Below are 27515 nucleotides of genomic sequence, written 5' to 3' on the forward strand. Positions count from 1 at the left end.
GAGGGGATTTTGGAGATCTTGGATGAGCGCTTGGGCGCGTTCCGTGCTGAGGTTATGGCTATCTTTGGAGCTCATTCTTTCTTTCCGTGAGTTAGATGCTTGTGGAGCTCCTGCGTTCTATGGGGAGAGGGACCCCATTGCCAGTAGGAGGTGGTTAGCAGATATGGCTAACACGCTCAGGACGAGTTTCTGCCCCCAGGAGGTGAAGGTCAGATATGCTTCCTGCCTTTTGAAGGACATGGCACGAGATTGGTGGGAGGAGGTTGGTCATGAGGTTGGTAATGATGCAGTTGATGCCATGTCCTGGGATGATTTTTCGACCAGGTTCCGAGCGATTTTGCACAGGTGATCGAGGTGCAGCAGTTGACGCAAGAGTTTCAGGATCTCCGCCAAACTACTGAGACTGTGGCATAGATCACTACCAAGTTCCGGGAGAGGGCTTTATTGGTTCCACAGTATGTAGCAGACGAGGAAATGAAGAAGTGAGGTATCATGATATACTGTGGGATGATATCAGGGATTTTGTGAGTATTTCAGGGTGCAAGACCCTGAATGATATGATTTCTAGAGCCCGAGAGCGGGAGATTGATTTGGAGCACCTTGGGAAGAGGGAGCCAGATCAGGTGCATATAGTGGAGGGTCCCGGGAAGAGACCCAAGACTTCTGATCAGCATTTGATAGGCCATCAGGTCCAGATTCAGTTCAGTATGTGCGAGAAACTGTACAATGGAGTTTGTCGTTCCAGGGGTATGGGTTGCTACAAGTGTGGCAGAGTTGGTCATGTCAGTAGGAATTGCCTTCAGCGGGCATGCCCGTTATGTTTTCACTGCAACCAGGTGGGCCACAAGAAGGTCGTCTGTCCGATATTGAGGGGATGAGCAGTGAGTGTTCCTACTCCGACTACTTTGAGGATCACTGATGGTCGTGAAGGTAGGGCTGGAGCCCCAACAGAGAGGATTCAGGCATTGCAATGTCAGACAGGGGAGGTCAGGATTCCGACAGGCGATATTGCGGGTATGTTATTTTTTGCCTGCTTTTGGTTATGATCAGTATTTAGATTTTGTATCGGTTTGGGTAAACTTCATTTGTGGTTTAATTCTTGGTTATTGATTGTGTTGTATCATTAAGAATTGTGATATGTCATTTGCATGCCATGAATCATTAGTGGGTTAATGAGGGGTTGTATCTCGTGTAGCGGATTCCGAAGTGTTATGTTGTTATCTTGGTTTTTGGTCGAGATCGGTTCAGGGGTATTGTGTGGAAAGTCTATGGTCGGGATTCAGCGGGTTAGTTCCCCAATATCGTTAGGATTCAGTGGATTTAGCAATTGTGCTTGGTTGGCTTTTGGGGGTGCCAAGGGAAGTTGTCTATTGCTGAGGTTTTGGTATGAGCATCGGTTCAAAGGGCTTAGAGATTTGAGTGTTGTGTCATTAAAAGCTTCTACGGTTATCTGTTTTGATGGGATTTTGAGGAGTGTTCATCATGGTATTCTGGGGTTGTGCGGTCTTTTGGGTTTGGCTAGTAATGGATCACTAGCATTGGTAAGCGCAGGTTGTCAGCAGTTCGATCATTGTAGGGTAAGATGGATTGGGAAACCTTCAAATCTTGTGTGTTGTAAGAGATTAGTCGAATCAATGTGGGGGAGAACCGTTTAGGTATTCAGGAACAGAAGCAGGCGTGAAACTAGCATAAGTTTCGCATCCCTGTCGGGGAGGAAGGCGACCCAAGTGGCCATCTGGATTGAGGATTGTGCGAGTTGGGAGTTTGGGAAACTTCCCAACAATTGGTTAGCGCCTTCTTGGTGATGGTTAGCAGGCTTTTAATGGACCCAAGTTGGGGATTCCAGTCATGTCTCGAGTTCAGTTTGGGTGCTTGGTCGAATGCGTGTTCGACTCAGGGTATGTTCGGATTGATAGATGAGCGGTAAGAATATGGGCGATGTTATGGCAAATTGGAAGTGTTGTAAGACTGCAGGGTGGCCCATAGCATTCACTAGTTAGCAGATAGTGTGGACGTGTTGTAAGACTGTGGGTGACCCGTAGCATTCACTAATGGATAGTTAGTGTGGGAGTGTTATAAGACTGCGGGGTGGCCTGTAGCATTCACCGGTCCCTATGCATCGGTGAGGGTGTGGAAAATCCTGTTGGATTAGGTGTCTAAGCCCATAACTATAATTGGTATGTACTTGACCCGAGAGTAGCATGGTCCATTTAGGTTGCATATCACCAGGACAATTTGATAGGATGGACTTTTGAGAAGAGGTTATTTATGATTTGTTAATATATTATAAGTTCTAATATATTAATATGAAATCATATTATTTAATTAGTATTGATCAAGAATTAGTTTGGAATTAATTTTGTGATCAAAAGAGACTAATTAAATATAAGGGGTTGATTTGGTAAATCATTCATTCTTATGGTGTGGGCCAATGATCCATGATTCCTTAGGTTGGGTTAAACCCATGTGACAATCCATGGATGATCCATGGAGGTTTAAACCCATGGAGCCTAAGGAATATGGAAGGTCATGCCCATTAGGGTTTGCATGGTGTAACCCTAATCTTGCCACACTATATAAGAAGTCCCTTAGCATCCAAAATGGGCACTAGAGTACTTGGAGTTACATGAGCCAATTTTGGTGTACAAGATACTCTCTCAAAAGTTATCCTTTTGTCCAAATGTGTGTTGTGATTCCATTTGAGGTGCAACACTTGGGGCACTAAGTTCTTAAAGGCCAAACTCAAGAAGTTCTACTAGCTACAACAAAGAGGTAACTCTATAACTCTCTTTTATGTTAATTATGTCATTTGCATGCTAGTTGTGGGCTTAATGCTTTGGAAACAATATTGCATGTATAATTAGAGAAACAATAGATCCAAAGCATTTAGGGTTGTATGTGCACCATAGGATGTTGTAGTATACTAAAACCCATCAGTGGTATCAGAGCCTAGGGTTGTTTTCTATTATACTTGATGTTTTATTGGTTTTCAAAGCTGAAAAAGTCGATTTTTTTGCATCTAACTGATGGACTCGTCGAGTCCACTATCTGACTCGCCGAGTCCACTCAAAAACAGCCCAACTTGACGAGTTGGTGCCCCTGTGTGCAGATTTTCGAGTTTTTTGGCCTGTTTTGGATTAGAATCATTACTAAAAAAAATTTTAGTTCATAAAATTTGATTTTGTTGTAATGGTAATGATGATTCTCATCCAATTAATAGATAATTGTCAAAGTTTCAAGACTTGTATTAGTTTATATGATTAGGCTAATTTCTTGAAACTTGTTTGATATGAATTATCTTAACTTATGAGTTTAATTAGATCATGGGCAAATTGTTTGATCAAGGTAGTTGGAATTTTTGATCTAATTGTTTTTGATGAAATCCATAACTTGTCCTCAAGTTATGGAAAGTGAAAAGTCTCATTTTTAAATGTCATCATAAAATGGTTTTAAGTCTTCCATAACTTTTCCTCAAGTTATGGAACTTGAAGAGTCTTTTACATAAATGTTTTTTATGAGCTCCATAACTTGTCATCAAGTTATGGAATGTCAAGAGTCTTTTCATAAAACCTATATTAAACTCATAAGTTATGGATACCAAAAGTTTTTGAATAGTTCAAAACTTGCCCTCAAGTTTTGGAATTTGTAAATGCAAAGTCTCACTTTAAAACATTTAGTTCCAAACCCTAGAGTTTTAAAAGTTTAAAATTCAACCCTTATACTATTATAATATTATAGGTTTAATATTTATATATGTATAAGAACAAAGTCAGTCTTACCGTTAGTAGGCCTCATTCACGAAGCCGGTCTATAAGGGGGGGGGGGTATAAGGTTACTGCCTATAAAATGGCAGTTTAATGGGTGTCCACTCTTACCCACCGCTTCCTTGACTGGTGGATGGTCGTTAGCCGAACGGGTTTGACAGGACATTTAAATTTTCATTAAAAGTATAATGAAATACTAAGTAACTAAACACTTATAAATTCCCAATCTTTGTTACTTAGGAAAAATGTGAATTTTATGCTAACCCATGAAATTGCACTTTGCACCTTGCTAAGTCATTAGTGGAGCGTGTGTGGTTAACCGACACACTAATCTGGGATTGACAGTGCGTGGCAAAGGGTAGTTTGATGTTAATCATAGATCAATGGAGCGTGTGTGGTTAACCACCACATTGATTAGGTGGTCGTAACATTGGGTGTGCCAATCTAATTTGCATGGTTATTCACACATTGTTTGTGATCCTCGGCATCCCAGTCACAAACTTGAAGGGCACAATCGAGATTTAAACATGCCATTGAAAAGTTCAATGAATCTTAAAGGATCTAGGAATTTCAATCCATTTAAAACTTAATAATCAATTTCGTTTTTCATGGTGGAAATTGGTAAATCGTCATTTACGTACCTTCAAATATTTTGCAATTGGATTACGGCATCCCTCTTCCAAATTGTAAAATATTATGTTAGGTCCTAGCCTTAATATTTCATGTTGGGTGTTATATTAAGGACTAAAATCAACTAAACTTGAATTTCTCCCTCATAAATGTCTAAGTTCAGACAACTATGGTCTTCCCAAATCTTTTGGAATAAGCTTTCCTCTTGAAGATGATGTTCCACGGTTGGATCGTGGAAGTGGAAATCATACTTCATTTCCTCCACCTCCTTGAAAATTCTCCCTAACCCACAAGTTCAAGGTCACTCAAAGCCCTATTGGCAGGAAGGAAAGTCTGTGTGTACTCACGTCTTGGAGATGAAGTCACATATTGAGAGTATTAGGTGTCGTTGTCTCGAGGAAGTTGGCTGTTGACTGGGTTCTTCAGTCACTTCTTGAGTTGTATAGTGAGTACATTAAGGACTACTATATGATAAATCACGACATGACCCTTATCGATCTTGCCTATTTGCTTGTTGTTGTTGAATCAACAATGATTTGGCGCACTGGTAAAGCAAATTTGATTAGAAGATCTACTCCCGAAACTTCCATGGATATTGACAATGGTAACATTGGAAGTCCAGAAAAGCTTTCACTTCCCAATGGAAAGGGATCGGCCATGGTCAAGTCACTTGACCAAATGGTAAAGAGAAAGGCTAAGTATGAGATAGTCTCGTGTACCATTCCAAAGAGTCCATATGTTTCTATTGTCAAGAGAAGGGGCATTGGTTGCAAAGCTATCGTATCTAACTGAAGGACCACAAGGATGGTAAAGTCAGAGAGTATGACTCTGCTTCAGGTAAGTCCACTATCTAACTCTATTAAGTTCCTATTTGGAGATCCTTAATACATGATGTAATGTAATTACATTTTGATGTTTTGAAGGATCGAAGAAGAGAAATGAAGCTTAAAGGAAGAGTATGTTGAATCTGGTCGCGAAGATGGATTTCAATCGCATGGTTCGATGATCGGATTCTTGAGCTTTTGCTTAAGAGTTATGATAGATTACTTTGAAATATTTAGAAACATAGTTTTCATTTGTAATTGCATTGTAAGGAAAAGTTTTTCCGCATTTTATAAATAAATAAAATTTTGTTTTATTTTATTTCCTTGCAATGGCATTTGTGAAAATTGATGTTTGTATGTTTCTATGTAAGCAATATGAATTTGATTCTTACGTTTGTGGTAGTGTCGAAAATTTGCCAAATAAGGAAAGATTCTCATCACCCAAGTTTCAGTTGGATAGAAACTTGGAATCATGCAACTTGTAGTGTGTGATGAATGAGAACCTTTGTCTTTGGGAAATTAAGGCTCATTCCTTGTTCACATGAATATGTGAGTCAAGTGAAGGACTAGGGGATCGGGTACACTAGGTGTGCACTGGACAGGTCCACCACAAATATCGATAATACTATTCGTCATGATTTACTAAAGTTTAGTAAATATGGTTATACTTACAAGATTAAGTATAATTATGAATCGTTGAAAGATTTCAATGTATAGCAGAATGAATAAAAAGAATCAAATTAGGCAGAAAGATAAAAGTTTCTCCAATATGAAAAGATGGGAGAGTACTTTAGTATCGTGTCTTATGATTATCTTAGTGATTATGAAAACATATCACAATTGATTCTCTAGGGACATCTTAGTGCATTTGTATGGCTAAGAAGAGGAATCGTGAATTGTTGAAATGGTTAAATCAAGAAGATGAATCATACTTCGTTCCAAAAACAAGTCTTAGATTCATACTCCAAGATTGTGCCTTGAGTGACATTAAATTAAGAAGGTTTAGAACACTCATCAAATGTAGAGTAATTGTTTCTTGCTCTTATACATTTGAAATTGGTAAGTTGTGATGTTTTGGATGAAACAAAGACCAACTAAGGCCAATAAGTGTTTGTCTTGATAAGAAACCGCACTAACTCTTGAATATTTGTTTGTTAAGTAATGTTTATTGACAAAGAGAATCTTATATGTCAAGAGGTCAGTGAGAGTCTTAAAGATCTTGAAAAGTTCCAAGAACTAATCAAGAGTAAACCTATTGTTAATCACTAGCACACGACTTGAGTTTTGTAACTTATCGTGTTGACATATTCTTGTTTCGGTGCCCATTCCAGTTAAAGTTGACTATGTATGTGAGTTATATGAGTTCTAAATTGTTTGCATAACAACTTGGAAGCAATGGTAGGCCCTTGTGCTGCCAGGTGGCAAGAAATTAAGATTGAACAAGTTCAGTCCATATGAGTTTGGATTTGTCACTAACCTTGTCTTGTGATTATGGTTATGACAAGTTCACATGAATAGGAACACATATACCATAAAATCTAAGTGTCATAAGGTTTCTCTCCACTTCATGAAAATGATTGTGAGGAAACGCTTTCACTAAGTAGATTTTAAGGATATAGCAATTATGATATTTGCATTCTCAAATTCGATTATGATTACAACATCCCTCTTTATAGTTCGAATTGTGAGAAATGGCAAAAAGGTCTAAACATTTGGAACTTATTGTCGTAAGTTTTGAATAGTTAAGACACACATGGAAGCTATCTAAGGAAAGGTGTATGATTTTGAGAAGCCTAGATAAAGTCTTATCGAAGCATCTAGTATCAGAAATCTGAACTTTGGTAAGAAAGTCAATAAGTATTGATTTTTAGAAGTCCAGCTGACTTCTGGGTACATGTCAAAGCTAGTGGGAACATAAGTGTTATGCTAATAAGAATGTAATTGTTATGCTAGTGGGAGCACAATTATTATGCTAAGTGTTGCAAGTTAGCAATGTTAATTATAGAAAACAAAAGTTTCAATTTGCAAAGTTGCAGAGTTTGAAAAGTTGTTTTGCTATAATTAAGGGAAAGGAATTTATACTTCATTTCAAATCTAAAAGCTTAGATTGGTTTTTTAATCAAATTTAATCAAATATATATGAATGTTATGTTGGAATGGTTCAACATAAGGAAATTCTATATATGGAAATGTTAATTGCGTTCTCAAAATTTGATTATGATTACGGCATCCCTCTTCATAATTCGAATTGTGAGAACATGGCAAATAGATATATTATAGCAAAAGGCTGATCAAGTATCATGTCTTTATGTTTGACATTATGAATCGCATCCCATATGTTTTGGGTATAGGTGATGGGTTTTTAAGCATTCTAACACTTCCTAAGTGTACATGCAACCCTAATAACCTTGAATCTATGTTTTCTCTATATACATGCAAATTTCTTTTTCAAGGTTATTTCCTAACTAGCATGGCATGGGGATTACATAAAACATAAAAACTAGTAGAAATACATACCTTGTTGTTGCTTGGATTCCTTCAAGACTTTGTGAGCCTAGCACCCCAAATGTTGTGCCTCAAATGCTTCACACAACACCACAAGACTTGGAATAACTTGAGAGAATACTTCTAGCACTTAAAATCGGTTATGCCCTCTCTAGTAACACTAGGTCACGATTTTGCTAGCCATAGGGTTCCTTTTATAGTGTTGTCACAATTAGGGTTTACACATGAATGCCCTTAATTGTCATGACTCTTGATTTCTCATGACCCATGGGTTTGTAACTCCCATGGACTATCCATGGAGCTCCATATGGTTATAACCAAACCCATAAACCATGGATCATTAATCCACCATAAAAGAATTGATGATTGTCATAATCAACCCTATATATTTAATTAGTCTCACTTTGATCACTAGATTAATACTAGATTAATACTTGATCAATACTAATTAAATAATACTATTATTAATATATTAGAACTTATAATATATTAATAATCATAAGTGCCTTATTCTCTCATTTAGTCTATCCAAGTATTGCAATGCCATGCAACCCAAATGGACCATGCCGGGTCGGGTCAAGTACATACCAAATAAAGTTATGGACTTAGACACTATATCCAACAGTCTCCCACTTGGATAAGTCTAATAACTATATTTGCAAATATGACTTCAAAATCCGACTAGCAATCGTAGCTCTTTCAAAGTCTCTCGGAACTGAGATGATGATGATACGCCATTTAAGATAAGTGATCATATAATCCTCTGTTCTCATGATATCAGCCGGACAAACACATGGAACATGATCTTACTTATTGTCCAGCATTTGTTTCTCGGTCTCTGATTTGTTTCGACATAGAACTAAATTGAACACATCAATTAGGTTCTGACCGGGCCCGGTACATAGGTCAAAACCAAATCATCGAGGGGCCCAGATATCGCTTCTATTTCTAGAAGGAACAGATAAACTTCGACTGATATGCTTGTACTAACTACTTGTTGAATTATTCACAAAGGCACGTTTTATGACATCGAGTTACCAATGCGTTTTCGTGCAATCAATGAATAACCAACTCATAGTCAACAACTCATATCTCTAGGTTTGAAGATTTATATGATATTACCGTCTCACAATCACTCGAGATAAATTCCATGAAGTGATGCAAGTGAGCGTGGGTTGGATCCAATACTCAGCCCTTATGAGTACTCATGAATGTTGTAGCAACCATTGCATTGTCCAAAGCACTTTTAGACAAATCATACAAGCCAAATTCATAACAGTCTTAAATCAATACCTACTTCCAAAGTTTGACTGACTGTGGATGGTTTGAATAAAAACATAATTATTCTGGAAGTAAAAACATGCAAAATTGAAACATAGTAAACAATCAACACAAGATAGTAACACCTTACTCATAAATAAATAACAACTTTTATTTATCATCAAATGTCAATTACATTTTACAAGTTTCAGGAATCTAATTATTGAAACTAATATCATCCTTCAGCCCAATGCGCCTCGCATGCTGTAAATGCTTAACCCTGCTCAGTCCCTTCGTGAGGGGATCTGTCGGGTTCTCATCTGATGATACCCTCTTAGCCACGAGGAGTCCTTCTTCTATTCGATGTCTGATGAAATGGTATTTTCTGTCAATGTGCCTAGATCTCCCGTAATCTCTTGGTTCCTTAGCCAAAGCAACCGCACTTTCGCTGTCACAGAAAATTTCCATTGGCTCCTTTATAGCTGGTACAACTCCAAGGTCTCCGATGAAGTTCTTTAGCCATATTGCCTCCTTAGCTGCTTCACTTGCTGCTATGTACTCTGATTCACAAGTAGAATCAGCTACTGTCTCCTGCTTGGAACTTTTCCAAGTAATTGCCCCTCCATTTAGGATAAAGACCCAGCCTGACTGAGAGCGGAAATTATCCCTATCAGTCTGGAAGCTAGCATCGCTATATCCTTCCATTTTCAAGTCATCACTGCCTCCGAGGGTAAGGACCCAATCTTTAGTCCTCCGCAGATACTTGAGAATGTTCTTTACCGCTGTCCAGTGTGCTTTGCCAGGGTTCCCTTGATATCTACTGACCATGCTCAAAGCAAAGGCCACATCAGGGCGAGTACAAGTCATAACATACATGATCGAGCCCACAGCGGAAGCATATGGTATATGACTCATTTCAGCTATCTCAGCCTCTGTACTCGGACTTTGAGTTTTACTCAGCTTGGAATTACTCTGGATTGGTAATTCTCCTTTCTTGGAATCTTGCATACTGAACCTCTTCAGCACCTTATCCAAGTAAGTACTTTGACTAAGTCCAATTAGTCTCTTACTCCTATCTCTCAATATCCTTATCCCTAGGATATAGGCAGCTTCCCCAAGGTCCTTCATAGCGAAACACTTCCCAAGCCAGGACTTAACCTCCTGCAAGGTTGGGACGTCGTTTCCTATGAGAAGTATGTCATCCACATACAACACCAAGAAGCTAACTATGCTCCCACTAGCCCTGACATACACACAAGACTCATCCTCACTCCTAGAAAAGCCAAACTCTTTGACTTTCTCATCAAAGCAAAGATTCCATCTGCGAGATGCTTGTTTCAATCCATAAATGGATTTATCAAGCTTACACACTCTATTAGGGTATCTTGTATCGACAAAACCCTCTGGTTGAGCCATGTAAACATCCTCAGCCAACTTTCCATTAAGGAAAGCGGTTTTGACATCCATTTGCCATATTTCATAATCATGAAATGTAGCTATGGCTAACAATACTCTAATAGACTTAATCTTAGCTACTGGTGAGAAGGTCTCATCATAGTCTACTCCTGGAGTTTGAGTAAAGCCCTTCGCAACCAGTCGCGCTTTGTAAGTATGTACCTTCCCATCCATGTCGGTCTTCTTCTTGAAGATCCATTTGCACCCAACTGTCTTACGACCTGGTACATTGTCAACCAAGTTCCAAACTTGATTGTCATACGTGGACTGAATCTCGCTGTCCATAGCCTCCTTCCATTTAGCAGACTCAGGGCCTGCCATGGCTTCCCTGTAGTTATTAGGTTCATCCAAATCTATTAGTGTACTATCACTAATAAATGTATCACCTTCAGTGGTGATGTGATAACCATAATAAAAATCAGGTGTGTTCCTCACCCTAGTGGAACGTCTTGGAGGTACAGACTCATCTATCGGATCAACAGGAGTGTCCTCCTCAGGTTGGTCGATAGCATTTGAGGTTCCTTCACCACTTGACTCTTGAAGCTCTTCAAGGTCAATTTGCCTCCCACTGTCCCCTTGGCTTATGAATTCTCTCTCACGAAAGACTCCTCTTCTTGCTACAAAGACCACATTATCACTAGGTCTGTAGAAGAGGTAACCAAAGGATCTCTGTGGGTAGCCGATGAAAATACACCTCTCACTTCGAGGTTCAAGCTTATCATGAGTCTCACGCCTCACGAAAGCTTCACAACCCCAAATCTTGATGTGGTCCAAATTGGGAACTTTCCCAGTCCACATCTCGTGAGGTGTTTTGGCAACCTTTTTAGTAGGGACTAGATTAAGGATATGGGCGGCAGTCTCTAAGGCATACCCCCAGAAAGAGATTGGTAACGAAGCTCGACTCATCATGGAACGAACCATATCCAACAAGGTTCGATTGCGCCTCTCAGCTACACCATTCAACTGTGGTGTTCTGGGAGGTGTCAATTGTGAGACAATCCCACATTCCTTAAGATAGTCAAGGAACTCAATGCTAAGATACTCTCCTCCCCGATCGGATCGGAGCATCTTGATGTTCCTGCCCAATTGATTCTCCACTTCCTGCTTAAACTCTTTGAACTTTTCAAAGGTTTCTGACTTATGCTTGATTAAGTAAATATATCCATATCTACTGTAATCATCAGTAAAAGTCACATAATAGCGATTAGCATCCCTTGTAGCAACTCTGAAGGGCCCACACACATCCGTGTGTACAAGGTCCAACAAACCTTCACCCCTATCACAAGTACCTGTGAAGGGTGACTTTGTCATTTTTCCAAGCAAACAAGACTCGCAACTATCATCTGACTTGAGGTCAAATGATTCCAAGACTCCAGCCTTTTGGAGTTGGCCTATGCGCTTCTTGTTAACATGTCCAAGACGACAATGCCACAAGGATGCTTTATCCAAGCTATCTGAATAATCAATATACAACACATTATTTCCTAGATTGTCTACAACATTCACAGCTTCATATACACCATCACAAGGTAATGCTTTAAAGTAAAATACATCATTGTAATAAACATTAATAGCACCATTTTTATTATCAAATGAAAATGAAAAACCTTGTTTGTACAAGCCATGAAAAGAAATAATATTTCTCGCCATTTCGGGCGAGTAACAACACTTATTCAAATCTAACATTAACCCATTATTAAGCAATAAAGAATAAACTCCTATCTTGGTAACAGGTGATGCTTTCCTGTTGCCCATGACTAAGTTTATCTTCCCGTGCTCCACTTGCTCACTTCTTCTTAGTGCCTGCAAATCAGTACAAATGTGAATACCACAACCTGTATCAAGCACCCAAGAATTAGCATTAGATGAGTTATTAGACAATATTGTGTAAATACCTGCATGGGTGGGTTTAACCTTCCCATCCTTTACATCTTGCAGATATTTAGGGCAGCTTCGCTTGAAGTGTCCCTTATCCTGGCAATAGAAGCACTGTGCTTCCTTTGGGTTTGAAGAAGGAGTAATGGGACCTTTCTTTGTCCCACTTGAAGAGGAACCATCAAGAGTCTTACCCTTGGTACCCTTCGAAGGGTTTTTCCTCTTCTTACCCTTTCCCTGCCCAATAGCCAGAACAGGGGCTGTTGAAGGAGTAGAAGTAGCAACCGCTTTACCCTTAAGGCCATTTTCAGCTGTCCTTAAGAGTCCTTGAAGTTTGCTAAGTGTGACTTCCTCCTTGTTCATATGATAAGTCATACGAAACTGATCATAACTTGGAGGTAAGGAATGGAGAATGATGTCAATCGCCATTTCCTCAGGAAAGTCAACATTTAGCTTCAGCAACCGGTCAACGAACCTTTGCATCTTCTGCAAGTGACCAGTGATGGGTTCACCATCCTTCATCCTTGCGGTTATCATGGAGGAGATGATTTCATACCTCTCCTGACGCGCGCTCTGATGGTACCTTTCCATCAGATCCAGGTGCATCTTATAGGGGTAGAAATCTTCATAGGATTTTTGAAGTTCAGGAGTCATGGTGGCCATCATGATGCATGCTACTTTAGTAGCATCCTTTTCATGTGCAACAAACTCCGCAAACTCTTCAGGAGTAGCAGTGGCTTCACTCACAACCTTAAGCTCCCTATCGAGGACATATTCTTTGTCCTCATAGCGGGTAATCATTCTGATGTTTCTGATCCACTCATTGAAATTGGATCCATCAAAGATGACCTTACCACACAAGTTCATAAGGGAAAAGGAGCCTGTTGGGTTTGAGCCAGAAACATTGTTGGAAGACATCTGAAAGGAAAGAAAGACAAGTTTCATTAGATTAGGAATCCTTAATAATTCACCCAAATGAAATATTAAGGCTAGGATCCAACAAACTATTTATAGTTGGAAGAGGGATGCCGTAATCCATACTATAAAATATTTGAAGGTAGGTAAATGACGATTTACCAATTTCCACCATAAGAACGAAATATTTTATTATTAGGTTTTATTGGTTTTGAAACTCCTAGATCTTTTGAGATACATTGAACTTTTCAATGGCATGTTTGAATCTCGATTGTGCCCTCTCAAGTTTGTGACTGGGATGCCGAGGATCACAAACAAGGTGTGAATAACCATACAAATTGACTTGGTACCCTCAACAATATTACCTAATCGATGTGCCGGTTAACCACACACGCTCCACCGATCTATAATAAAGTCAAGTTACCCTTTGCGACTCTTACTAGTCCATGTTAGTGTGCCGGTTAACCACACACGCTCCACTAACGACTTGGTAAGGTACAAAGTGTAATTTTATGGGCTAGCACCAATTTCACATTTTCCTAAAGTAACTAAGATTGGGAATTTATAATGTATAGTTACTTTATAATTCATTATACTTTTAACGAGTATTTAAAGTCGTATCCTACCCGTTCGGCTAACGACCCTCCACCGATCAAGGAAGCGGTGGGTGAGAGTGGACACCCATTAAGCCACCATTTTATAGGCAACAACCTTATACCCCCCTTATACACCGGCTTCGTGAATGAGGCCTACTAACGGTAAGAATGACATATTCTTATACATATCTATATAATAAAATTATAATAATAGTATAAGTGTTGATTTTTAAACTTTTTAAAAATCTAAGGTTTAATTTGGAATTAAAGTATTAAAGTGTAAGACTTTTCAAATTCCAAAACTTGAGGGCAAGATTTGAAACTATTCCAAGTCTCTTCAATTTGTAACTTATGAGTTTTAATGGTTCATAAAAATGAAGACTCTTCATTTTATGAAACCTCTTTAGTTCTTTAATCACAATTTAAAGAAGTGACTTTTGGTTATCCATAACTTGAGGACAAGTTATGGACACCATCATTGCCATTAAGATCATGAATTAAACACATATGGAGGTTACACATAATTCCTATGATCTTCTAAACTCATATGAACACAAATTCATGTCAAGCAATTTCAAGAAAATCATATAAACATATACAATACTTGAAAATTGATAAAAGTCATGTAAAGTGGGTTAACATAATCATTATCATTTTGAAAAACAGATTTTACAAGTCCAAAACAGATTGGGATAATGATCTTAATCCATTTCCAGCAACAAAACTCGAAAAAAAACTGCCCAGCACGCTCCTACTCGCCGAGTGCATTATTCTACTCGTCGAGTAGGATGAATATGTTCATGGACTCGGCGAGTCCAGTCGTCAGAGTGCAGAATTTTCGATTTTTAAGCAGTTTTGCATCAAGTATACAGAAAACAATCCTAGGCTCAGATACCACTGATGGGTTTTTAAGCATTTTAACACTTCCTAAGTGTACATGCAACCCTAATAACCTTGAATCTATGTTTTCTCTATATACATGCAAATTTCTTTTTCAAGGTTATTTCCTAACTAGCATGGCATGGGGATTACATAAAACATAAAAACTAGTAGAAATACATACCTTGTTGTTTCTTGGATTCCTTCAAGACTTTGTGAGCCTAGCACCCCAAATGTTGTGCCTCAAATGCTTCACACAACACCACAAGACTTGGAATAACTTGAGAGAATACTTCTAGCACTCAAAATCGGTTATGCCCTCTTTAGTAACACTAGGTCACGATTTTGCTAGCCATAGGGTTCCTTTTATAGTGTTGTCACAATTAGGGTTTACACATGAATGCCCTTAATTGTCATGACTCTTGATTTCTCATGACCCATGGGTTTGTAACTCCCATGGACTATCCATGGAGCTCCATATGGTTATAACCAAACCCATAAACCATGGATCATTAATCCACCATAAAAGAATTGATGATTGTCATAATCAACCCTATATATTTAATTAGTCTCACTTTGATCACTAGATTAATACTTGATCAATACTAATTAAATAATACTATTATTAATATATTAGAACTTATAATATATTAATAATCATAAGTGCCTTATTCTCTCATTTAGTCTATCCAAGTATTGCAATGCCATGCAACCCAAATGGACCATGCCGGGTCGGGTCAAATACATACCAAATAAAGTTATGGACTTAGACACTATATCCAACAATAGGATCGATTGCATATGCTATAATATTCTCGTGTTCTAATTTTTCCAAATGCCTAGGGCATTAAGAGGGAAAAATGAATAGAACCGGATATGACTAAAATGGTTAAGCAATTGTCGAGGACAATCTGATGTTTACCAAATATTGGTTGCTCATGGACAGTTGGAAGTATATTTTAAATTTTGAAAAGGACCATATTGACATACTCTGAGAAGAGGTAACTCTTGTTCAGAAGTGATTGTCAAAATGGGAACATGGAAATGTTTCTATAAGTGGAAGTTATTCTTTAAATCTGTGTAAGATTAGAAAACTTAATGCAAGAAGTATCTTCAAAGGAATGTACTTTGAATTTGAGACTTCGTTTCCATGGAATTGCTCTCCATTGGAATACTTTGTAATATCTGTTGCCAAGTATCTGTGACTTTTGTGCACAGTCATTATAAGAGGATCATTGCATATAAGTTCAGAATCTAACATATTATAGTAAATGGAAAGAATTTGATATTCTTACATTTACGATAAAGATTTGGAATTATGAAATGAGCATCACTGAAATGTTTTTCAATTGATCTATTTCAAAAAGTCAGGACCATAGACAAACATAGTGTGCATGCTTGGAGCATGACATAACTATTGTTTTAATTCAAGTATTAAGTTGATAAATCGAAACATTATACAATGAATAATGAGTAATCAATATGGCACTCAAAAGTTTTGGGGCCATATAGGATTAATATTATTCTTGTGTTTCACTTTGCATGTTTTGACTTCCCGAATAACTAGGTTATTCAAACCATCCACAGTCAATCATACTTTGAAGTAGGTATTGGGGCAAGACTGTCGTGAATGGGTATGTAGTTTGTCTAGGTGTATTAGACATAGCTACAGTGTTCATGAGTACTCCTGGAATAAGATTCGAGTATTGGATTCAACCCACGCTCATCTGAATCACTTCATGGATTTATCATGAGTGATTGTGAGACGATAATATCTTATATTCTTGAAACGGATACATGTGAGTTGTAGTTGCAAGTCGGTTGCACATTGACGTGTGTAAACGCACCAGTAACTTGGTGTTATAAAACATATTGTTGTGTGTGATTTGATGAGTAAGTACAAGCAAGCATTTGAGTCGAAGTTTATCCATTCCTTTTACCCCATATGGATAAAAGCGATATATGTGGGCCCCCGATGATTTAGTTATGACACCCCTAAGTGCTTGGCCAAGCCTGGACTGATTTGATTTATTCAATTAGTCAGTCGTCATAAATCGGAAATCGGGAAACAACAGATGGACAAAGAGAATGATTAAAATCCATGTCTCAGTCCATATGATATCTAGAATGGAGGAATATACGATCCCTTATCTAATGGACACGTGATTGACTAGGTCAGAGTTCGACAGCGGCTTTTAAGAGCTACGATTGCTAGTCGGGTTGTGGAGTTAGTTATTAGACTTATCCAAGTGGGAGACTGCTGGATTAGGTGTCTAAGCCCATAACTATAACTGGTATGTACTTGACCCGAGAGTAGCATGGTCCATTTGGGTTGCGTATCACCATGACAATTTGATAGGATGGACTTTTGAGAAGAGGTTATTTATGATTTGTTAATATATTATAAGTTCTAATATATTAATATGAAATCATATTATTTAATTAGTATTGATCAAGAATTAGTTTGGAATTAATTTTGTGATTAAAAGAGACTAATTAAATATAAGGGGTTGATTTGGTAAATCATTCATTCTTATGGTGTGGGCCAATTATCCATGATTCCTTAGGTTGGGTTAAACCCATGTGACAATCCATGGATGATCCATGGAGGTTTAAACCCATGGAGCCTAAGGAATATGGAAGGTCATGCCCATTAGGGTTTGCATGGTGTAACCCTAATCTTGCCACACTATATAAGAAGTCCCTTAGCATCCAAAATGGGCAGAGAGTACTTGGAGTTACATGAGCCAATTTTGGTATACAAGATACTCTCTCAAAAGTTATCCTTTTGTCCAAAAATGTGTTGTGATTCCATTTGAGGTGCAACACTTGGGGCACTAAGTTCTTAAAGGCCAAACTCAAGAAGTTCTACTAGCTACAACAAAGAGGTAACTATATAACTCTCTTTTATGTTAATTATGTCATTTGCATGCTAGTTGTAGGCTTAATGCTTTGGAAACAATATTGCATGTATAATTAGAGAAAACATAGATCCAAAGCATTTACGGTTGTATGTGCACCATAGGATGTTGTAGTATACTAAAACCCATCAAATCTGTGATTGGTCACAGACCTATTTAGATGGTTAGGACTAGAGTGGGTCAGCTCATAAGACTGTGGGAGGGCCACAACATGCTTGGAATCAGGAAATGGTAGGTCGTTGGAGACCGGGTATGATATAAGACTACAGTTGGTCATGTAGCGTTCAATTTAGCATTGGGTTTGGTGGCAAGATGGTTTGGGTGATTATTTCCAATTGAGGCTTTATTTCGGAAGTCGCATAGGGAGACTGTGTATGTGTCTTTTGGATCAGCAACCTGGCAGGAATCCGGTATTTCAGATAGTTGGCGGACAAGTTGGGACCAGGGAGGTCTCAGCTGCTTTTGGAAAACAGCTAGGAGGCAGCACGATGATTCGGGCCGTATTAGTGATTTGGATTTTAGGTGTGTGGAGCTGCTTGTTCGGTAAAATTCTAAGTCACTTGCAGTTGGATTAAATAATCTCAGAGTAATTGATTTGACCCTGTTTCATAGCTCTCATTTAAGTCTAATCGTTTCAGGGATGAATCTTCTACTCGAAGGATTATCTGAGGCTTCTGTCAAGTATAAGTGTTATGCAGCTGTTCAAGGTTAGTGACTTTGTTCCTAATGGTAGCACCTGATAATCAGGGTTGGAAGTGTTTTGTTTATTCTGGTATTCAATGTGGAATTGGCATGGTAATGGTTCAGTGTGGGCGGTCTTTTAGAGAGTCAGACCAAATTGAGACGTTAGGTTTCGGAAGGGCAGAAGTGGTTTTTATGCATGGGTTTATGGATTTGTCTTCGTCGGGTCGAAGAGTTCTTCCAGGGTTGGGTTCGGTTGCTTTGGGAAGGTCGTTGTATGCTCAGGGTTTTTGGTTACGTTCCTCAGGTTGCTTGGTATGATCTGAGTGTGAGTAAGGAGCGATTTTGAGGACGAAATCTAATTTAAGTGGGGGATAGTTATAACACTCGGTTTCGTATTTCTTCATTATTCGGACTGTAGCCCAATCATCAGTTATCATGAGGCATAGGGCCTTAGGGAAGAAAGGATTTGGCCCTTTTTGGATGTGGGAGCTATAGTTTAAGTGATTCGAGTGTTCGATGGCGTTTCGGAGCCCAAGGGTATAATCATAATTTGTTAGTTCGGGCCTTTTTGAATTTCGGGTTCTTGTTCGAGAAGTTTTAAGGTAATGGTGAGTTGTTAGAGGCGTAGGGCTTCTCGTCACCTTTCCGTGGATATAAAGTTCGTTGGAAACAGACTTGGGACGAAGGAGTTAGAGCCGAATGAAATTTTGGAGTTTGGAGGCCCATCTAGTACGTGAGGCGTACTAGATGTGTACGCGGGGCGTATCGAGCTAATTGGTCGCGGGTGAGCCTTGAGTACACCGAGCATACTAAGGGGTACGCGGGGCGTACTCCCTTCAACCATAAAACCCTAATTTTTGGTCCTTGACCCTATTTAAACCTCATTTCTTACGTAAGCCTCATCTTTTATCAACCTCTAAGCCTCCTAAACCCTAGAAGACAACCCTTATCCCTTATCTTGGAGCATTTAAGCTGTGACAACCGTCAATTTCCGGTCAAGTCAAAGTCAAATAAAGTCAACAAGTCAAACCGGTCAACTCCGTTAACCCTTGTATATTAGAGTTTACATTATGTTTCTACTAGACAACTTGCTATTTTAATAAGAAGTTATCTCTTGGTAAAACACCATTCTGTATCCCCTCGGGAGCGTATAACGTTCATAACAAGGCTTAACGAGGTTTACAAACCTTGCATAGCGAATGTTAAACATCCAAAAAGGTCTCAAACGAAGTCTCTCTCAAAACTCTCTCGCTCTATCTCTCTCTACCCCAAATCTCTCTAAGTATGAGACATCTCTCCAAGTATGTGAAATCTCTCCCAAATCTCTCTAAGTATGAGAAATCTCTCCCAAAACTCTGTAAGTATGAGAAATCTCTCCAAGTATGTGAAATCTCTCCCAAATCTCTCTAAGCATGAGAAATCTCTCCCAAATCTCTCTAAGTATGAGAAATCTCTCCAAGTATGTGAAATCTCTCCTAAATCTCTCTAAGTATGAGAAATCTCTCCAAATATGTGAAATCTCTCCCAAATCTCTCCAAGTATGTGAAATCTCTCCCAAATCTCTCTAAGTATGAGAAATCTCTCCTAAATCTCTCTAAGTATGAGAAATCTCTCCAAGTATGTGAAATCTCTCCCAAATCTCTCTAAGTATGAGAAATCTCTCCAAGTATGTGAAATCTCTCCCAAATCTCTCTCAAAATCTCTCTCAACTTCTTATAATCACTCGAGGCATCCCGACCCTTAATTTAGTCGAAAACCGCTCGAAAACGGAAGTTTACGCGAAAAACAGCTTTAAGGAGTCGAACCCTCTTAAGGAGTCGAACCCTCTTAAGGAGCCGAACCCTCTTAAGAACCGAACCTCCCTTAAGGAACCGAAACCTCTTAGACCCGAAACCTCTTAGAACCGAACTCCTCTTATAGGGCCGAACTCACCTTCGGTTCAGTGCACCTTCGGTCCCTCTTCTGATGGTTCGCATGCGAGACCTGCTCGGACCGAAACCTCCCCCTCTCGGTTCCAATACACCAACCGAACCAGCCTTCGGTTCTAACCCTCTCAAGACCAAAGTTTCGGCCAGACTTCGGATTTTCCCATTTTCTTCCCGGTTTTTGACCCAATCTTCGTTTTAAGCCCGTTTTTCGTGATTTTAACGCGGGATTTTCACCCAAACTCGTATTTTAACATAAGAGACCCTAAATATTCATTTTTAATCATATTTTTGGGGGAAATCCTTGTCCAAGAATAAAATCTATTAAGTTAGATTTTGGGGTAGAGTGTTGACTTTATCTAGAGTATGACACAAACAACCTCCCCCATACCTTCATAGGACAACCCTCAGTCACTATTCCTCCCTACCTAGTGAACTATTTGTCCTTTGACACCCCTCCTCCAGCTGTAAAGGTTCACCCAAAAGCTGAAAATCTCCTCTCTCTCCTTCCACTTTACTCACTCTCTCACCAAAGAGCAAACACCTCTCTCTCTCTCTCACTTTCCCTCTCTAGAACTCGAGATTTCAAGGTTGTTCTTGAGCTTTTCACTTCAGTGTTGGTAAGTAAATTCATCCTACATTTGAATACTCTACACTCCTTCACTCAAATCATGAATCTCTTATACAAATATCGTCATATGTGTGCTTAGGATCTTCGAATCTTCAAGTATCTCACAAGTGTTCTTGAGTTGAACACTTCTTTTCTTCATCATCCATCTACTGAAATCACTCAAGGTGAGTTCATACCCCTACATTTTCATGTTTTCTTCAAGTTTTAGGGGGAATACAAGTTAAATATACCAAAAACTTAACTAAACTCAAACAACAACCTTCATCAGAAAAGCTGAGTCTTATTCACGGACTGTTTTGACCATCTTAAACTTAATATTTTTCAAAACTGTTTAATATGAAAATAGTTCAGATTCTTAACTTTAAAATGACTACCTGCACATCTCCATACGATTTTTCTACAATTTATGGGGATTTTTACAAAACTGTCTATCATTTCAGAAACGAATTCGGACCAGTCTGTTAATATGAACATTTTCACACAAATTAGAGACATCTAAAAATCATAATAAAAATTATGAATAAACTAGACACATTTTTTGAACTCTCAGAATTTACGGATTCAGTTTTCGACTTCGTATGATTTTTCTATGATATTTTTAAAACAATGCAGAAAGGTTAAAAACTAGTTACATAGCTTACAATATTAACAACACTTTGTAGTATGTTGAGCAAAGTGCTTAACAATAAGTTCTAAATGTTGAATGTATTTCTTGTTAGTTTATCATCATAAACAGAAATTTAGTCATTCATGATAAGGACTCTTCATTCATTTCGAACACATATAATAAACTACTATAAGCATAGTTTATGAGTTTTTACTACATGAAAAAGGTTTTTACTCTCAAAACAAATGGGTTTTTCATATATTACTTGATAAACTATAATAGTAATAGTTTATGGATTCATATCACTAATTTATTTTCATAAATGGTGATTGCACTTCCACCACGGAAGGGGTTTAATACTCAAACTATATGTAAACTAGTTAACGTAAGTTGTGAGACAATTCACTCATCGTACTCTTAGAGTACGGGTTCAAATTCCTGTAAGTTATAACCAGAGTCTCTTGTAGGGAGAGCGTGATAATTCTGTATGGATCTATATTGGGATTGACACCCCACACCTTGCTGCTAGCTACAGCGGGACCTGCAGGTCTACGGGTGACAAAAGTCATAACAAATCTTAACGTCTGAAAAACGTTGTAACAGGTCATCCGGTTGTAGTATGGTTATAACGACTCACATAGGGAGTTAACAATCTTTCAAGTTTACAGGGAACATTCTACTTTAAAAGAGGTTTTATATATTTAAAACTACAAAAACGTTATAAGTATAAAACACACTCATACTCTCGGTCCTGGGATTTAGGACTACATGACTTTTATAAGGAAAATATTGGATTTTCTTTGGAATCACATTTCTATTAACACTACGTTTCATCTAGAATTGTTAGACTTCAGCTACAATTGCTAAGTGTATATGCTAGAGTTATATAAGAATCTAGTCACAATCGACTTAGAATTGGCGGGCCCGCCTTACTTCATGTTCCTTGTTTGGTTGTGGACCTAGGGCAAACCCATTATATTTGACGGTTTATTTAACTTAAATTTTATATAACTTATATACGCTAGGTGATTATAGAAGGAATCTACGGGTCTTTCTAGGGTACATTATCGCATAACATAGGAGCGTTCATTTCACTCTTAATAAAGAAAATATTTGATTTTATGGAATTATACTCTATCGCTTTTACAAGGAAAACGGCTTCTTCCTCAAATAAAACTCTTATGAACTCACCAACTTAATTGTTGACACTTTTCAAAACTACTTGTATTCTCAGGAAATCAGTGAGACAGGAAATCAACATCATTTTGAGGATGAGACGTTAAATCGTCAAACATTTCATTTTGTCATCATAATGTAATTGATTTTGAAACATGTAAACATATACTATGGTGTAACCTTTTCAATTATATTTATGATGGTTGTAATTACTTTGAGCACTATTATACTCGTTGTTGTGATACTATACATGAAGTCCTCCACCCCCCGGACGTTTCCGCCATCCTTGGTTTGGGGGTGTGACATAAGCCATTGTGAAGGATGTTGGAGTATTTTGTGCACTTAGAAGAGCTTGAAGCTTGTTGAAGAATCGCCACCCGGAAGAGAGCTTGTAGATCCAGAAGTTTCCATCTTTTGCAATCTCTTGAAGGTATAAAGTCTCTATCTTGCTCACTCTTTGATTAGATCTTCTTTTTGGGTTTGTTCATAGTGCTTTTAGCCTCTTTTGGTGTTTCTTGTGAGCTGTGGTTGTTCCAGAGGTTTGATCTTGTGGATCTGGATGTTTTAGGTGTCCCAAAGGCATAAAAATGTGATCTTTATGGTTTATTTGGACTCATGCATGTGTTAAGACCTTTCATTAAGCTGTTTTGAGCTCTAGAGTCCCATTAAGCCATGTATGCAAGTAAAGTTGCCAACTTTACGTGATAAGTCATCCATGGGAAGCATATCTGAGAATTTGAAGCAAGGACTTAAGTGGTTAAGCGCTTAATGGAAAAGATTGGGGTTCAGGGGAGTACACTAGGTGTACCCATCTGGTACGTTGCGCGTACTGGCCCCAAAGGGTGTACGTTGGGTGTACCAGCTGAGTACGCGGGGTGTACTCGGCCTCTTGAGCTTTTCTTGTTTTGCTGACTTGTTGTCCATGGAGTGTTGACCATAAGTTTGACCAGGTTTGACCATTGGTTATTTTGAGCCTTTTTGGATATTGAGACTTCTCGGGTTAGGCCCAAGATGGGTTTGGGCCCAATTTGGATATTTGGGCCTTGTTGGGCCTTATGATGTCATTTTGGGTTTGGGCTTGGATTGCTTGGGGCTTTGTTAGGCCATCTGTAGACAAGTTTTGGGGTTTGGGGAAAGGTTAGTGGGCTTTAGAGTAAGGCCCATATAAGGGTTTGGGCCCAATTTGGAAAATTGGGCCATAAATGGGCTTTGGATGAATCTTTGGTTTGTGAACCTTTGATTGTGAGTTTGGGCCTTAGTCTTGGATTAAACTAGGTGAGGGGTAAAATGGAATTTTTACCCCATATATGGATTATTGGATTAGGTATTGGAACCCAATGTTAATTGAATGTCTTCATGTTTGTCAGCGCGGGGATTCTAGCGGATCTGCAGTCAGAGATATGTTTGTGGGTTCAACTATCGAGGTGAGTCTCCCTTCGTAGAATCCGTGGGTCGAAGACACTAAGGCCGACCCACTAGTTATGTTATAGTATGATGATTTTCTTTGTGATAATTGTAAGTTGTGCATTTATTGCTTGATGATTTTTGTGTGATATTATGTGGTAGTGGTAGGGGTGAAATAGACCCGATATCCGGTTGAAATAGACCGAAGGGGCAGGTCGAGCACCGAGATATGCTACATTATCCGGTTGAAATACACCGAAGGGGCAAGTCGAGCAGCCAAATATGCTCAGCGGTATCCGGTTGAAATAGACCGAAGGGGTAGGCCAACACCCGAATATAGGGGTGTTCGTTTGGATGGATCGGTTTGATTCGATCCAATCAGGTGAATCCAAATTAATTTCGGTTTTCAAAATGTGAATCCGAATTGTCCAAATTAAATTCAAACCCGATCCGAACCATTCAAATTACAATTCGGTTTGATCGGTTTTTACAATTCGGTTTTCAAGAAGCGAAACATTTAAAATATATATAACATAAGGTTAATCGGTTTTAATATAAATTGTTTGGTGAGAATTAAAATTATGAACAACCATTAAAAAATTTATTATAATTCAATATTTTATAGATGAAAAGCTATTGAAAAGTATGCATTGAAGTATTTTATTGGATAATTCTTTCTATTCTTTTAAAAATACAATTTAGCAAATTAATAAATAACTAAAAGATGTATACTTGAAACAAATATATATATATATATATATATATATATATATATATAAACAAATAAATAATAAACTCTTATTCGGTTTTTTTGGACTATTCGGTTTTAATTTTATGAACCGTAACCAATCCGAAATCCAAAATAATAATTCGGTTTTACTAGAAACCCATCCAAAAATCTGAACCAAATAGTCCAATCCTAATTGTCTAATTGGACAATTCGGTTTTATCCGAATAGTGAACAACCCTACCCGGATATGCTTGGCAGTATGTTTGTTATGTATGGTATGTGGTATTTGGGGAACTCACTAATATTTGTGCTTACAGTTTGTGGTTTATAGTTTCAGGTACTTCCGGTTCGAAAGGGAAGGGCCCGACTTGATCGCAACGCTTACACCCGTGTTTTATGCAATTCGTGATTTTGGGAATGAACTCTAATAATTGTTTTATTTTGAAATACTTCTAGATGTTTGAATAAAGGATACATGAGTGTTTTAATTATATTAAAAATGTAATTTTTACCGTATGATTTTTGGGACGTTACATTAGACCTTTTGGGAAGGATAGTTATGAGATCCAACCCTTGAATTGTATTTTGGGTCGAAGGTGGGAAAGGGAAAAGTTATAGATCGGGCTTCTTACATGAATTAAGGATTTTACTTTGAGATGGTTTTAGTAAAAAATAATTAGATAGGATTGTGGGGCTCTTCAGTACCTTTCTGTGCATATAAAGAATGCCAAAATCGAAGTTGAATCGAAGAAGTTACAACAGGCTAAATCTTGAGTTTGATTTGAAGTTTGGTAGTACGTGATGGGTTTTTCAGCATTCTAACACTCCTATGGTGTACATGTAACCCTAGAAACCTTGGATCTATGTTTGACTAAGATACATGCAAATAATTATTTTTCCAAGGTTCTTATCCTAACTAGCATGGCATGGGGTACTTGAATCAAATAAAACTAGTAGAATTACTTACCTTGTAGTAGTTGTTGATTGCTTGGAGTTTGAGAGCCTAGCACCAATAATGTGGATGCCTCAAATGGAAGTCACAAATCACCACAAACTTGGAAACTTGAGAGAATAGTCACAAACTTCTTGATCGGCCCTCTTAGTTTACACACATCAACTAGTGCAATTTCAAGAACCAAAGCCTCCTTTATATAGTGTGGTGGATTAGGGTTACATCCATGTAAACCCTAATACCCATGTCTTTTCATTTCCATGAGATCCATGGGTTAAAGCTCCATGGAGTATCCATGGACTTTCCATGCAAGCCTAGCCCATTCCAAATAAGCATTAGCCCACACTATATAAATACAAGAGCCCATATTTAATTAGTCATACTTTTGATCTCTAAATTAATTCTAAATTAATTATAGATCAACACTAATTAAATAATATGATTTTATATTAATATATTAGGACTTATAATATATTAATAAATCATAACTTATACTATTCTCAAACGATTATCCATAAATTGTTCGGGTGAAGTGCAACCCAAATGGACCATGCCGGGTCGGGTCAAGTACATACCAAATATAGTTATGGACTTAGACTCTATATCCAGCAGTCTCCCACTTGGATAAGTCTAATAACTATAGTTGCAAGTATGACTTCAGGAACCGATCAGCAATCGTAGCTCTTTAAACTCTGTTGAACTATGAAGCGCCATTTTAGATAAGTGATCATATAATCCTCTGTTCTAGATATCAGCCGGACAAATACATGGAACATGGTCTTGCTTATTGTCCAGCATTTGTTTCCCGATTTCTGATTTGTTTGACATAGAACTTAACTGAACACATCAATTTAGTTCTGACCGGGCCCGGTACATAGGTCAAAACAAAATCATCGAGGGGCCCAGAGATCGCTTCTAATCCTAGAAGGAACAGATAAACTTCGACTCATATGTTTGCTCTACTACTTGTTGAACTACACACAAAGGCACGGTTTATAATATCGAGTTACCAATGCGTTTTCGTGCAATCAATGCATAACCAACTCATAGGCAACAAATCATATCTCTAGGTTTGAAGACTTATATGATATTACCGTCTCACGATCACTCGAGATAAATTCCATGAAGTGATACAAGTGAGCGTGGGTTGAATAAAATACTCAGAACTTATGAGCACTCATGAGTGTTGTAGCCCCGCTTTGTCTAACATCTTAAACCTCTACAAGCCAACCCATGACAATCTTGATTCATATCTACTTCCAACATATGACCGACTGTGGAGAGTTTGAATAATATGATATAAACCATAACATAATTATTCTGGAAGTCAAAACATGCAAAAAGAAATAATAGTAAACGATTGACAAGAGATAGTAACACTTTACTCATAAATAACAGCTTTTATTTATCATCAAATGTCAATTCCATTTTACAAATTTCAAGATTATCTAACTACTAAAACTAATATCATCCTTTAGCCCTATGCTCCGAGCATGCTGGAGATGCTTAGCCCGAGTCAGTCCCTTCGTGAGGGGATCTGTTGGGTTCTCATCCGATGATACCCTCTTTGCTACGAGGATTCCTTCTTCTATTCGATGTCTGATGAAGTGATATTTTCTGTCAATGTGTCTGGATCTCCCATGATCTCTTGGTTCCTTGGCTAAGGCAACCGCACTATTGCTGTCACAGAAAATCTCCATTGGATCCTTTATAGCTGGTACAACTCCAAGGTCTCCGATGAAGTTCTTTAGCCATATAGCCTCCTTTGCTGCCTCGCTTGCT

The sequence above is a fragment of the Lactuca virosa genome, chromosome 7 (genome assembly GCF_052849685.1).
Source record: "Lactuca virosa cultivar CGN04683 chromosome 7, Lactuca_virosa_CGN04683_v6, whole genome shotgun sequence".
Taxonomy (NCBI): domain Eukaryota; kingdom Viridiplantae; phylum Streptophyta; class Magnoliopsida; order Asterales; family Asteraceae; genus Lactuca; species Lactuca virosa.